At 39.3% G+C, this 15,550-nt stretch overlaps 1 protein-coding gene across 1 annotated transcript in view; it reads right to left on the minus strand.

The window, feature by feature from the left end:
• The window catches only part of ADGRA2 (adhesion G protein-coupled receptor A2), a 111,559-nt gene that overhangs the window by 24,516 nt on the left and 71,493 nt on the right, over positions 1-15,550 (minus strand). The gene's annotated exons all lie outside the window — the stretch shown is intronic.

Consider the following 15,550-nt stretch of genomic DNA (forward strand, 5'->3'; position numbering starts at 1 on the left):
ACACTTTCAAATTATTCCAAATTTTATTCACCCATATGTGGGCTGTTTCTCAGGTTTTCACTGATTTATTTACTTTATTTAGTATAATAATGGACATTTACATCCCCACCCTTTTTCCCCAGGGAAGCAGGAATCAATTTAACTCTTTGGGAGTCTAAATGTTCACCTTTCTGGTGTTTGGCACATCAGCCATTAATAAAATATCTCCAAGATTCTATACATACTTGAAATGTCAAATAATTTATTTAGAATGAAAGAGTTGCCTGTGATTTGTTGAAAAATTGATAATGGAGGCATGTTTTTTTTCAGTTCTTGTTTCCAAGATGGAGAAAAGAAAACAGAAAGAAAAGTCCTGCTGGATTTTATTCAGACTAAAGGCAAATATGATCTTATAGACAATGATCTCTCATCCTTTGATTGGCAATTTCTATTCACTGGATACAATACACTATACACTATACAATACACTATACACTGGATACAATACACTATTCTATTCACTGGATACAAGACCACTACAACATATTTTTACTTGAAGTCAAAAGAGTCATCAAACTATATCTAACAATAACAACTCCCAAAACCAGAAAAAAAACAAATTACCCATAACAATAAGGAAGCTTCAATCCAAAAAGAAATCAATCACTTTGGCAGAAAAACAAATCTGGTCACGTTGCCAACTTCAAAAGCCGTTACAAAAATCTATGCCACCAGATAAAGATTAAATGCACCAATAATCACATTAAACAAGAGGAAAACCTTCTACGCACCAATTCCACCTGCGCTTTCTACAATTTTGTAAACAACAAACTAAAAGACTCAAGGTCCATCCCAACCCTGAAAGGACCTAATAGTAAAGACTGCAATGACAACACTATTAAAGCCAACCTCTTTAACACATTCTTTGGCTCAGTATTTGTAAATAGCAATGGATCATGACCAGTATTTCCTAGTCGAACCACAGACAACTACAGTGATCTAATACATATCGATTTTACAGAAGACATTGTTGAAAAAGCACTATGCAATCTAAAACCATCTCTATCTATTGGACCGGACGGAATATGTGCCTACTTCTTAAAAAAGCTATCGACTGCCATAGCAGAACCTCTAAGCATAATCTTTGAAAAAATCTTTCAGGACCAGCTCCTAACCAAACCTATGGTCACTAGCCACGGTCATCCTGATCTTCAAAAAGGGCGACCCCAACCTAGTTGAAAATTACAGACCAATCTCTTTATGCTGTGCCACCTGTAAAGTCATGGAATCAATTATTAACCAATCCATCATCCTCCACTTAGAGACAAACAACCTACTGTCAGCTGGTGCTCCATTCAAAATCCAAGAAAGGAATACTTAAACTCCATTAATCAGAGAAAAGATATCTTTTACTGGAAATCAAGTGGTAACAACAAAAGAATTCTGAATCTAAGAAAATGGGCACGTAAATCACATATACAAAGTAATAGCAACGCTCCCACCCCCAATAGTTCAATTGGCTCATCCAATTAAAAGTTTTGTATATCATCATGTGGGCATCTCCAGGTGGTGATGAGGCCTCTGTCCGTTGACCTTGACATATTTTGATAAAGAGTTGCAGCTGCACATAGCATAGGATAGAAACCTAAGAAAGAATCTACCCCCCCCCAGCTTATACAGTTCTGGTTTGTAACACTTCCAGCTCACTTCCCATAACCATATTCCCCTTCCTCCCCCCGTTACTTATGACAGCTGAAAGATGCAAAGCAAAGGGAGAAAATCTTGAAGGCTGACATTCAGCCCTCCTGCAAAAGAGACGTTAGTCCTAGAAAAGATAAAAATAGAAGGTAACAGAAAATATACATGTAACACCATATTAATATTTTTTAGGGTTTATTAGGATATTTAGTACGAAATGCCTTGATAAGCTTAGGAGATCTAACATCCTTCTCATTCACCCATTCAGACTGGAAGGAGGAAAATGTTTCCAAACAATCAAATATTGGAGTTGACCCCTTTGTTTTCGAGAATCCAAAATTTCTTTAACTTCAAAATGTTGTTCACCTTCAATTAGCAATGGCACAGGGGGATCAACCTGAGTTGGACTCAAGTAGGAGGTATGTTCAGATTTTAATAAACTAACATGGAAAACAGGGTGGATCCATCAGAGGGTTTTAGGTAATTTCAGTTGGACTGCCACAGGGTTCACAATTCGTTCAATTGAGAAAGGTCCAACATACTTAGGTCCAAGCTTTTTTGACTTTTGTGCAGTCTGCAAATATCTGGTGGATAAAAAGACCTTGTCACCAACTTGATATGGTTTTTGTGGACTTCTCTTTTTATCTGCAAATTTTTTATGGGCTTGATGAGCATCATCTAATGCTTTATGGGTAACCGGCCAGGTAAGCTGGAGCTGTGTTATCCATTCATCTAATGACTGAATGTTAGGTTTCTCCTGTGGAAGCTCGGGTATAGGTACAGAGTCTTGTCCCAAAACCACTTTAAATGGAGTAAACCCAGTACTACTATGTACCGAATTGTTATATGCCACCTCAGTGAATGGCAATAGGTCAGCCCAATTATCTTGCTGATAATTTATGTAACATCGAAGATATTGTTCCAATACCGAGTTAGTTCTCTCACAAGCCCCATTGGTTTGTGGGTGGTGGGCAGAGCTTAAGCCCTGGGCGGAGCCCAATAACTTCAGGAACTCCTTCCAAAAGTTTGAGGTAAACTGGACACCCCTGTCTGAGATTATGCGTTCAGGAACCCCATGTAACCTGTAGATATGTAAAAGAAACAGTTTAGCCAACGTTTTCACAGATGAGATCTTCAGACAAGGTATGAAATGTACCTGTTTGGAAAACAAATCAGTTACTTCCCAAATAACTGTATTCCCCCCACTTTCAGGTAATTCCACTATAAAATCCATAGAAATGTCCTTCCATGGAGCAGTTGGTCTAGCCACATTTTGTAGTAAGCCTGCTGGTTTACCAGGAGGCCGTTTGGCTGAGGCACAGATAGGACAGCTAGCCACATAAGTCTCAATGTCCTTTTTCAAGGTAGGCCTCCAAAATTGCCTTTTAACCAAGTGTAAGGTTTTTCACGAATCCAAAATGTCCAGCAGCTTTAGAGTCATGAGCTTGCTGTAATATTTGGTTTCTCAGCATTGCTGGCACATATAATTTGGCCCCCACCCATGCCAATCCATCTCTAACTGTACAGTTATTTGAGTGAGCAAGGAACCAATCATCAAGTTTTAGAGCTTCTTTAATTGTGGACACCTGCATAACTGGATAGAAGCATTCCTGTCAAACAGACAACAAATGGTCAAAATTGGGAGAGTCCTATCAAATTCTGTACCTGTCAACAGTGGTGTCCCCCAAGGCAGTGTTCTAGGACCAACTCTCTTCATACTCTACATAAATGACCTCTGTGATCATATTAAGAGCAACTGCGTTCTTTTTGCTGATGATGTAAAGCTATTCAACACCACTGACAATACTGCTACCCTTCAAATGACCTCGACTATGTATCAGAATGGTCAAACAAATGGCAACTTCAAATCTCAACAAATAAATGCTCAGTCTTACATATTGGCAAAAAAATCATAAAACAAAATACAAGCTGACTAGTCAGGACCTTATTGATGATCCAAACTCTGTCAAGGACCTTGGAGTACACATCTCTAATGATCTAAGTGCTAGAGCCCACGGTAACTACATAGCCAAAAAGGCATTAAGAGTTGTTAACCTAATCCTGTGTAGATTTTTCTCCGGTAATATCACAATAATAACTAGAGCATACAAACATTTGCTACACCAATACTTGAATACAGCTCATCAGTCTGGAACCCGCATTACATATCTGATATTAATACAGTTGAGAAAGTCCAGAAATATTTCTCAAGAACAGTTCTCCACTCCTCTACTCATTGCAGAATACCTTGTGCCACCAGACTTGAAATTTTAGACCTAGACAACCTAGAACTACGCCACCTTCGGTCCAATCTAAGTATGATACATAAAATTATATATTGCAATATCCTACCTGTCAATGAATACTTCAGCTTCAATCATAACAATACAAGAGCACACACAATAGATACAAACTCAAGGTTAACCGCACCAAACTTGATTGCAGTAAATACGACTTCAGCAATAGAGTGGTCAATGTCTGGAATACTCTACCTGACTCTGTGGTTTCTTCCCCAAACCCCCAAAACTTTAACCTTAGACTGTCTACTATTGACCTCACCCCTTTCCTAAGAGGTCTATAGGGGGCGTGCATAAGTGCACCAACGTGCCTACCGTCCGTGTCCTATTGTTTCTTTTTATTTTTCTTATATGTATCCATTTCATGTATTCATAACTATGTTTATACTTATACCTGTTGTCTTATAATCACTTGACAAAATAAATAAAATAAAATAAATAAATCAAGTTTCCCCAAATGGATTCCTTCCAGAAGAGTTTCACACTGTGAATAAGTACTGTAACTGACTTATTTGGGTGAGGCATAAAACAATAAGGATCATTTTAGAAGATTGAAAATCTTTTATGGACTTTTTTGCTGAAAGTGAAGTGATGATTCATGGATCTGATGATTAAAAAAGGACTAAATAAGAGGCTGAAGGGATTTTTATACTATGAAGAAAGAAGGTTGAGCATAAGTTGCTAACTTTTGTTGCAAAAGAGGAAGTCATTTATTTTTCTGATCTTTCTTCTATTAATTATTCTTCCACTTTTTTCTTCTCTTCATTATTTCTTCTTTTTTCTTTCTTTTAGATTTGTCTTTTATTGCTTGAAGAACATTCTTCATAAAGCATTATGTATTGAACAAAAGTAAAAAATAATTATTTTCTTGCCCACTTCTGGTAACATCACAGGAAGATGAACTGTTGCCCAAGAATACAAGGTATTTACTTATCTTTTGGTTAAGTCCAATTAATCCCTTGGATGTTCTTTCTCAGAGAACAAACTTCCTCATTGTTTGAAACACAGTGATGGATTTCCATCTTCTGAAGATAAGTTTCTCTTAGTCGTTGTCCCATAGAGTCCAAAGGCCCCTCTAACACTATGCTCACATCAAAGGAGGTTTTATAGATATAAGGTTTGTTATTGTTCTCTAGTTCATTAAGGATCACCATCAGGACTCCTCCTTCCCTTGTAATTGTAACTTCTTCCTACTCCCAGCTTATGCCAGGCACTAAGAAAACAACAGTGCTCACTCAAACAAACAAGCCCACCCATACTTCATGACTTCTTGCCAAAAAGGACAGCAACAAAATCCTCTGTTCCACAGAAAAAGAAAGCAGCGTTTCCCATCAACTAGCTTTCTGCTGCCTGTAAATCTTCCTAAACACTTCATAGTATCAAGCCAAGCAGGCTAACATGAAGCTGAACTTTGAAAGAGACCACACTTAGAATACTACATCCAGTTTTGGTCGCCATATTATGTAAAAAAAAAATGTAGAGATTCTGGAAAGAATGCAGAAAAGAGCAACAAAGCTGATTAGCGAGCTGGAAGCTAACATGAAAAATCCTTGTAGGAATTGGGTATGTCTAGTTTAATAAAAAGGACTAGGGTGACATGATAACAGTGTTCCAATATTTTGAGGGGTTGCCACAAAGATGAGGAGGTCAACTTGTTTTCCAAAGCACCTGAAGGCAGGACAAGAAACAATGGATGGAAACTAATCAAAGAGAGATCCAACCTAGAACTAAGGAGGAATTTCCTGACAGTGAGAATAATTAACCAGTGGAAGGGCTTGCCTTCAGATGTTGTGGGTGCTCCATCACTTGGGACTTTTAAAAATAGACTGGACAGCCACCTGTCTGAAAATATTGTAAGAGGCTGGACTGCTTGAGCATGAGGTTGGACTAGAAGACCTTCAAGGTCCCTTCCAACTCAGTTATTCTGTTTTATTCAGGAGAAATAAAACCCAGAGGCCCCTTCTAGGATCAGGGAAAATACCAATTCAAAATTTAGGCTGTTTTCATACCCTGTGATGCCATAGAGCTTGTTTGTAGTGGTAAACTAATCTACTATCACTTTGCTCCCCTGCCAGAGGAAATGGTATGAAGCCAATTTTGCTGTGCTTCCTTGGAAATAAGCAGCAATTTCTTCCCATTAGTGGGAACTGCACTTTCCTTCTATATTCATGGCACTGTGATGCACCCATCTCCCATCTTCTCTAGCTGCTTTCAAATAAAACTTTCTCTCTCACCCATCCAATGGCTGGGTGTTCTTATTTCACTATTGGGAAAAGCAAACATGACAAATGAAGATTTATTTATTTTGCGTATGGCATAAAGTACCTGGATAACAGTAGTAAGAATATATAAAAGGAGCACATGATACTGTAGTTACAGGTATGATGGGAATAGTCCATTTGGTAAGGTATGAGGAATTCAAGATGTTCTATATAAGTTGTAGGTTACATTTTGAAATACGTTGGTTCATGAGAATGGAACAAGTGTTCTATATATTAATATCTAGGTCATTTATCCAATTAAGTGCAATATTTGTTAGTTGGAGAAAATCTGCTTTTCCTCCTGTATAAGCTCTCAAATAGCAGCTAGTCATTATATGATCCAGTGTCTGGCAAGGAACACGAGGAGGAGGAGGAGGAGGAGGAGGAGGAGGAGGAGGAGGAGGAGGAGGAGGAGGAGGAGGAGGAGGAGGAGGAGGAGGAGGAAGAGTATCTGACACTTGGTGATTCTCTGGGCCAGGTCTCTCCACCTCTTCTGATCTTGTACTACTTCTTTGAGTTTTTCTATGCTCTGGTTGGTGTCAGCTTTGATGGTGTCCAGCCACTGTGTTCTTTGAAGTCCTGGTTTCCTTCAGGGGAGGATACTCTGCCCCATTGATATAGAGAGTCTTGAGAGATGCCATGCAAGATAGGAATCCTAGTCAGAATTTTCCAGCATTGGCAGGTGGTATCAAAACCTGCTAATTTTTGTGTTAGGTCAGGTATATATTTTTCCAGGCAAAGGAAGAATAAAGGGCTAGATGAAGACAAGGTACTCTTGCACTAGAAACATAATGCTCTGTGAGGGTCCATCTGGAACAAAGCTACTGGAATGAATATTAGGGGTAAGGCTGAAGGTTTTCTGCAGTGGCCACAGTTAATACATGGAAATCACTTCCACAGAATCTAGGGCTCATCAACAACTTGGAAGGCTTGAAAAAGCATGTAAACAAATGCTGTAAAATTATTGCTCTCCAAGCTTCTTCTTGGCTGAGAGATTCCAGAAAATCCCATGCCATGAATACCTTTGTCACTGTAAATCAGGAACCATTACTTTCAACCTTATCAGCAAGATCTGTAAGACAAATTTATTACATCTTCCTTAACCCTTGCCCAGGCAATACATTCTGTCTCAATTATCTTTAACTGATCTGAATAATATAGGAAAGTCATCAAGCTCTCTTTAATAGACAGCAAGTTCTGGCAAGATCTCACTAGGAACAGTTTTGGTTTGATTAAACATGCTCAAGATTTATTAATAACAATTGCTGTTAATTCTCCTGTTTATCTGTTATGATTGATGATGATCTCTTCATTCAAGCCTTAGTACTAATACAGATAGCCCTTGACTTACGACCACAATTGAGCCCAAGATTTCTGTTGCTAACTGAAACATTGGTTAAGTGAATTTTGCCCCATTTTATGACCTTTCTCGCCACAGTCATTAAGTGAATCACTAAAGTTAACTTAGTAGCATGGTTGTTAAGTGAATCTGGTTTCCCCATTAACTTTGTTTGTAAAAAAAGTCACAAAAGATGATCACATGACCCCAGGACACTGCAACCATCATAAATGTGAGTCAGTTGCCAAGCATCTGAATTTTGATCATTTTATGACCTTTCCTGCCACAGTCCATGGGAATGCTGCCATGGTCATAAGTGTGAAAAACGGTCACAAGTCACTATTTTCAGTGCCGGTCAGCAGATGCACCATGGAGAATTCATTCATTCCTGAACATTTCTTAGCAGTAAAAAAAAAAACAACCCAAGAATGTAAGCATTTCCCTTTTTTTATAGATTAAATGTACATTTAAGATAAAAATAAGAACTCCTATCCACAGTAGCTACACATTGCTTTAGAAAAAAGAGAAAAAAGAGAAACAGTACTCCATGGGGTAGAGTTTTTGTCTTGTGTATATTGTTTGGTCAAGCCAACAATTCCATAAAATGCTGCACAGCTTTACTCTAGTTAGTACAAGGCCTCTGACCAAGTCCTTGCATCCATATTCCTTATGGAAATGATCCATATTCTGTATTCCACAAAATATAGTGAGGGACCTAAGCCCTTTTTTCTCATGAAGACCATGTTCAATCAGCCTTTTTCCTCCCTCTCTTATGCTCAAAGCTCTGGCTGGTCCTTGCCCTGCCAATTTTGCAGTTCTGAAATGTGCTGGTGATAAGATCAGGCTTTTCTGAGTCACGGACATGAAGTTATTGCTCTCCTCTTTCCTTTGCTCTGCTCGCCACCCGCCCCATTCTTTCCCCTCTATCGTTCTCTGCAGGCTCTTGAGAAAGAAGGGACCAGTGCAGACCACACTGCCTGCAGCTGTTCCTCTAAATCATAAAATTGAACAGAACAAAAGCAACCAGAGAACCCACCCTCTTAATCCCAAGGAGACAGCTGGAAGTGGGAATGAGGAGTTTCAAACATTACAAAAACACTTCTTCAAATGCTGCCTGAAATGTACACAGGCACAACACACCAGCCACCAACATGTGTACACAGAGGGACCTTCTTCTTGAGAAGAGTGGGGTCTTCCAACATTTTGCAAAGAAGAATAGGTATCCTTGCAACTTTCTAGTTTTCAAACAAGGAAAGAATAGGGTGCAGATTCCCAATTGGTGTTGCTGAGGACCTGGTTGCTCTTTGTCAGTCATACTGTTTTATATCCTACTCTATTACCTCCCATGAGACAGAATGAACAGGGAGAGTGAGCACACCTCCACCTCTCCTGTCTATGGAGGTTCTCAGCCATCCAGATCATGGTTGTCCCACAGGTGCTTTCCAAAAGGCAACTGGACTTTTTTTCCCCTTGAAAATGTTTCTGTTCTCATCCAAGAAGGTTCTTCAGTACAGTCAGAATTGAAAAAACTTCTTGGGTGAGAAGCAAAATGTTTTCAAGGAAAAACTAAGAAAGTCCAGTTGCCTTTTGAAAAGCACCTTTGGGACTTCACTTCTCCTACAGATTTAGGTTTCCAGGTCCTCAAACAAGAGGACAAAAAAATCCAGCAGAGCAAATGAAGTCACAATACCTCCCATAGTAATTTAGAGGCTGAGACCTACAATTCCCAGCAGTAAGGCCAATGGTGAGAGACCCTGGGAGTTGTAGTAGTCCTGGGACATCTGGAGTGTCTCCTCTAAGATTAGAGGGGCACATTAAGAATCTCTGCTGAGCCAGAAAACCAGGCAAATACAGATGAGCGGCTTCCACTCAGCCTGGATTTCTTCATCGGATCTTTGCAAAGACAAAATAAGTCAGAGTCAGAGGAGGAGGGTCGAAGGAGACCCTGTGTTCTGACTTTTGAATGAAGGATGGAATAAAAATGTTTCAAAAAAATCAGATTAGTTTCCGTTTTGGCACGCATTCTTTCCAGCTCTGACTATGAGCCATATATGGCCTGTCTTTAAATGAGATTTGATTTCAGAGAACTCATAAACAAAGAGAAATGGAAAGAAGAGCTTCCTTTGCTTGCAAGGACAGAGGCATTTTGGAGCTTGAATGGCTGGCGCCCGTGACTTGAAAAGGCAGCTGTCCAACTGTGGGGAGGAGATAACTTATACTGCATATCACACACACACACACACACACACACACACACAGAGAGAGAGAGAGGGTGGGGGGAGAGGGAGAGGGAGAGGGGGAATGGCAAGAAATAAAAGCAGTTGGCTTTAAGCATTCCTTATGTTCTGGAGCCAGTGCTTGTGATGGATCACGGATGTGTGTAGGAACCTAGTAAAGTCCATCTTCTAAGTCAAATTCTTGGTCCATCTAGCCTATTTTTGCTGACATTAAATGGTAGCAGCTGTCTAAGCTTTCGGGCATAAATTATTTGGAAAAGCTGAGATCTGAATTTAGGTCCTTCTGTCTATAGAGCAGATACGCCACTCCTAAACTATAACCCTTTCTTGTCATTGTTCACTTGTTTTGCCCCCGTTTCTGAGAGCTTGCAAGATGTGTAAAAGAACAGTCAAAAGGTTGGTTCTTCTCTTGGTTAGGGTTAGGGTTTTCTCTGGCTAGAAAAAGGAGAGCTACCAGCCAATAGAAAAATATAAGACCTTAAAGAACAAACTTTGGTTCTTGCTCCTTTTTGCCTGGTTCACTACAATATATCAGTTTCATCTATTCTATACAATTTGGTTGAACCAGAAGCTTTGAGTAAATCTACTTGGCTAGGATGGAATATAACAATGTCTGTATTTAGATAGATTAATCTCTATGAATATAGGCTTTTTCAAGAGAGGTAGACTTCCACACAAGGATAGTTTCAAGGTTGTATCTCTGATAAGAGCATATATTGGATGAGTGCCTTTTCTATAGCAAGTTGGAATCCTGGCTTCTCCCAACAAAAGCTGGAATTCCAGCAGCTGCCTAACTATGCTAAACATTGCTTCATTTATAGCAACATCTCAATGGAGAAGTCAAACTCACTATTATGATTTGAACTATAGATCACAGTATTTTTGCCCTGTGCGCTAACAAGGGTAAAGGCGTAGCAGAGCCATCAGAAATGAACAACTGGTGTAAATCCTTGGGGCAAAGTTCTTTCTTCATCTGAGGCTATCTTTTAACCATGTGATAAATCAGAATGAAGGGCCCTTGTCAATGCAATTACAAAAGGCTTCTGTCTGGTGCCCAGTTTGGAAGAAGCTCAAAGATTTATCAACTCCCTTTTAGAAAATATCATGGCAGAACTGCAGACATAGGAGGCTGCTGTGAAATTGCTGGAGAAAAGAGACACCATAGTCATAGAGAAGATGTAAAGGACTTTTCACACAGTGCTTGCAGAGGAGGAGGAGGAGGACGAGGACGAGGACAAGGAGGAGGAGGAGGAGGAAATCAACACATAGGATACACATTTCAATAGGATTCAGGGATATTTCAACTTTGTGGAAATTCCTGTCAAATTGTTGGGAAAAATAATTTTTAAATTTTCCAAACAGTCCAAAGTTACCAAGCGCACAAGACAGAGCCATGACAATGAAATTTGGGGGAATATGAGATGGAATGGCACACATCTGCTAGAACCTCAAAAATCACCACTTCCCTGTGATATTTTGATTGATTTATTCTCTTTTCCTAATCTTTTTAGCTTTAGCTTCCTCTTTAATCATAACTATTATAATTATACTGATTGGTACACACAATCATGCAGTGGTTGGTTTAATCAGAATTATAATAATAATTATCTGGATTTTCAATGTGGTAGATACCATGGTTAGATGCATGTATATCATGTACCAACTCAATTATATTTAGGCCTATGTGGAGTCCAACTTTAAGTTTGCCATGGGAACCAGTCTAACACCCATATCCAAATGGAAAAATGCTAATTGCGTCAAATATGATATTGTTCTAAGGTTGCTGGCTTGAAGAAAACCACCACACTCTAAAGTCTAAGGACAGAGGCAATCAAATAGCAGCCAGCTAGCCAGGAAAAAACAATTCCTCTTGCTTAAAGATGATTGATGAGTGATGATTTCATCCAAACGAAAATGGAGTGGAGGTGGAGTCACAAATCTATGCATCAACAAGCAGCAAAGCAAAAAGGAACCCTTTTTCCCCCCAAGGTCTGGCTGCTAAATTTATGGCATGCATCTGGAAAGAGCAGCTGGGGATGGAATTCGTGAATTCATCAGGCAGAGGAAGGAAATGTCTCTACATTTCACAGGAAGACAAAGATCTGAATATGTCTGAGTGTGCATGCACAAACAGAAATGGTTTGTTTTTCTGGTGAGGAGATGGGGCAAATGGTTCAAGCCCACCTGTGCTTTGAATAAGTTATTCATCTCTTTCAAGAGGCAGCTTTAGGAAGGGAAACCTGAACATAAACAGAAGATTACCCCTTTCAAAGGCAGCAACACTTTCTCTCCTTCTTAGAGATGTTGAAGCCATGATCCTAAAGTATTTCTCACAATGATAGCCTCCATACATAGCCTTGACCTGTGATTCTCTCTACTCCAGGCCCCAAAACACTTCATCATCTGAATGTGAAAACTGCCTACTCCTGGTATAAGATTATCACAATTGGCCTTTTTAAGCATTTTTGACAACTGAATGCCTTTAGTTTTTGAAGCCTCTACTTTTTATGCAGATATATCCAAGGGTAGGACCCTTTTATTTTTCTGCCATATTTTCCTGAACTTGGTTTTTATAATTTTGATTAAAGAAGCTTCCAACAGAATAAAAACAATGCAAATGTTTAACAAAGAGAAAAAGAATAGAGAAAAGTAGTAAGAAAGTGACAAAGAAATAGAAGAAAAAAAGGAAGAAGAGAAACATAATAAAATGGCTTCCAGCCTTCTTAACAGCAGTTATAAGTGCATTTATATTATTAACATTATATCTTAATTTCCTTCTTTCCATAATTACCTCTAATTGTTAAATCCACAAATCACTACCGTATTTATCGGCGTATAACACGCACAGGCGTATAACACGCATCTTCATTTTAAGAGGGAAATTTCACCCCCACTCCCACCCCGCGCGCGCTTCAATCCACAGTGTCCCATTCTGCCTGCCTGCCTGCCTGCCTTAGTTTCTGGTTGTTTGGGAGCAGCTTCGGCTGAGAATAATAACTATTCGCCTCTTTTACTCAGCCGAAGCTGTTCCGATTCAACCATTAACGAAGGCAGGCAGGCAGGCAGAACGGAGCACTGCGGGCGGGCGGGCGGGCGGACGGGGTGGGGGAGAAAGGCGACAGGAAAAGCCCCCGCTTCTTTGAAGCAGTTTCTTCCTGTGCTGGTGGAGGAGCGAGAGAGCGACTGAGAGAGCTGAGCCAGAGAGAAGGACAGGCTTCGGTTGCTTCCTCCCTCCCCTTCTTTCATTTGTGTCCTTGATCCCCGATCCCAGCAGCATTCACCGAAGGCTTCTTAACATTATATCGGCGTATAACACGCATACATCATTTGCCCCCTATTTTCAGGGGGAAAAAAGTGCGTGTTATACGCCGATAAATACGGTAGTTCATTTTTTTCAGCAAGGCATGTATACACACACATAGGAAGAACATACACACATTCCTGTACTTTCTCTTTCTGCTCCTGTCTATATTTTCCTTACTCTTTGAGTAAGGAAGGACACCAGAATCAGAAGGCAGTATTGATCCTTCAGAAAATGATGAACATTATCTGCACAATGTGCAATTTTGTTTAATTACTGTTTACCTAGGCAAAACTTTGAAGATGCAAGCTCATTAATTAAGAAAGTTAAATGCTAAATGAAGAGTTTAGCTATCAAAAAGCCAAGATTTTGCTTTTGATGTGACATTAAACTGTTGCTAAGGTTCCTCTTTCCTGAGATATCTTAACTGATCTTATGATGAACTCCTTTGCAAGGTAGGTCAATGTTATTCCTCAGACAAAGAGGTTAAGAGCATTAAAGAGAAGCAGATGCAATATGCTGACTCTATAAACCATTTAGAGAGGGCTGTAAAGCACTATGGAGTGGTATATAAGTCTAAGTGCAATTGCTATCACTATCCATTTTAGAAGAGCTCAAAAGGTGTGGGTACTATATTATTTTGTTGCAGTGTCTTCCACTGCCTCTATTATTGATAGTTCAAACAACAGTATGAGCAGGATTAACAATAAGCAAGTTATCCATGCTTTGTTCTACTGATCTAAATCACACACATATGAATATTAGATGAAGCAGTCCAAGAACTGAATCCAAGAGTTCATGACTCAAAGCTTAGTGAGATGTGTTGAGAAGTTATTGCTAATGCCTTCTGTAACCCAAAATAGAAAGATACTGCTTCTTAAATTTGAAGTTGCTGTGCTATATATCAGACATGATGTGATTCACATCTGTAAAGCCACATCTATACACTCAGAGTGCAAGCATATGTGATGCTAATATAAGAGCTTAGTGCTTTTTCTCTGGTTCATCAAGCAAAGCTTACATTTCTGGTATAAATGAAGTAAGCTGAAGTCTGAGAGTAAAAAGGACTCTTTGCAGACTTTATCACTTTCTCATATCCTCTTTTTCCCTTTGCTCATAACCTTTTAGAGAAAGGATCCATACATGGACTACTTGCTTTTAAAATGAAACCCAAAGCAATACGCAGGTTACATGTTACTCACCCTTGCTTTATGCATTCACTGATTGCCTTAAACTAGATGCTTGGAAGTTCAACTCCTATCTGCCCTAATCAACCTAGGCAATGGTGAGACACTATTGTCCAAAACATCTGAAGAGCACAAGTTGCCTTCCTTGAAGATTCAGGTATGATGATGATTTCTCTCAAGCAGCCATCTGCCATGTTTCATTTCAAATCACTGGAAATTCTACCTGCTCTTCAAAGGCAGAGACAATTTCTATAATCTGATATGAATGCTACTGGAGAATGGAAGAGAATGACCAGTTCAAGGTTTCCTAGAAAAGATGCAGTTGGTGTGTTGGTCTAAGAAGTAAAAGTGATAAATTTGACTGGGAAGTTCACAAGAAGAGCCACAGCTATCATTCACACTTATGCTCTAATAGCAGATGACTAAGGGATATTGTCTCTGATACAGGTAACAATATGCAGTCATCAGATTTGTAGTCACAGATAGTCCTCTCCCCCATGAACTTGTCCAGTTTTTTTTATAACTTGTCAAGGTTAGTGGTATGTTCTTGTATGAAAATGAAATACTTCAAATTCTAACAGTGTCTGAGAGAGAGACAGAGGGGGAAAAATCTACATATGATGCATTATCATACATTTCTTTATTTTATTCCCTTGACTTTGTGGAAGAAGAGAAGGCTGAGCTGGAAGATGGGGTTAAATGTGTCATATGTTTGGAGTCATTGTATTGCCACAAAAGACCCAAATCCAGCCCCCCATGAATTATGTTGACCCTGATCTAGCGCCTGCTTAGCTTTTACTGTTATTTGACTAGATTTTTGTACAGAAATAGCAATAATAAACTCTTCTATACTTTGAACTCAACAAATGCATCTGGGTATTTGCACCTGACAGACTATCCTCTTTCCCAAGAGACAAAAAGTCTTTAACACCATAATTTTTCCTTGTACAGAGGATGATTGAGTCCTTTTTGTATACTGATTTTCCCCCCTGGATGATATAACTTTCTTTTTTCTTTACCCTATTGATCAGAATTGCACAAAGAAAAAGAGGAAGACATGAATCTGAAAACTCATCGATGGATATAAATTAAGAGCTGCTGGTTTGAAAAAAGAGAAATACATTTCTAAGCTTAGCATAATTTACGTAATCATAAGGCTCACCCTGCATTTGAGACAGAGTAAGGGTGCTTCTTCTGAGAAACTGGGTTAGGTTTATGAGGGTTTGGGAAGGATCTCCATGTGAAATCCAC

This window comes from Notechis scutatus, chromosome 7 (assembly GCF_049901735.1).
Source record: "Notechis scutatus isolate UNSWTSFEM ecotype Mainland chromosome 7, rNotScu1.2, whole genome shotgun sequence".
NCBI classification, from domain to species: domain Eukaryota; kingdom Metazoa; phylum Chordata; class Lepidosauria; order Squamata; family Elapidae; genus Notechis; species Notechis scutatus.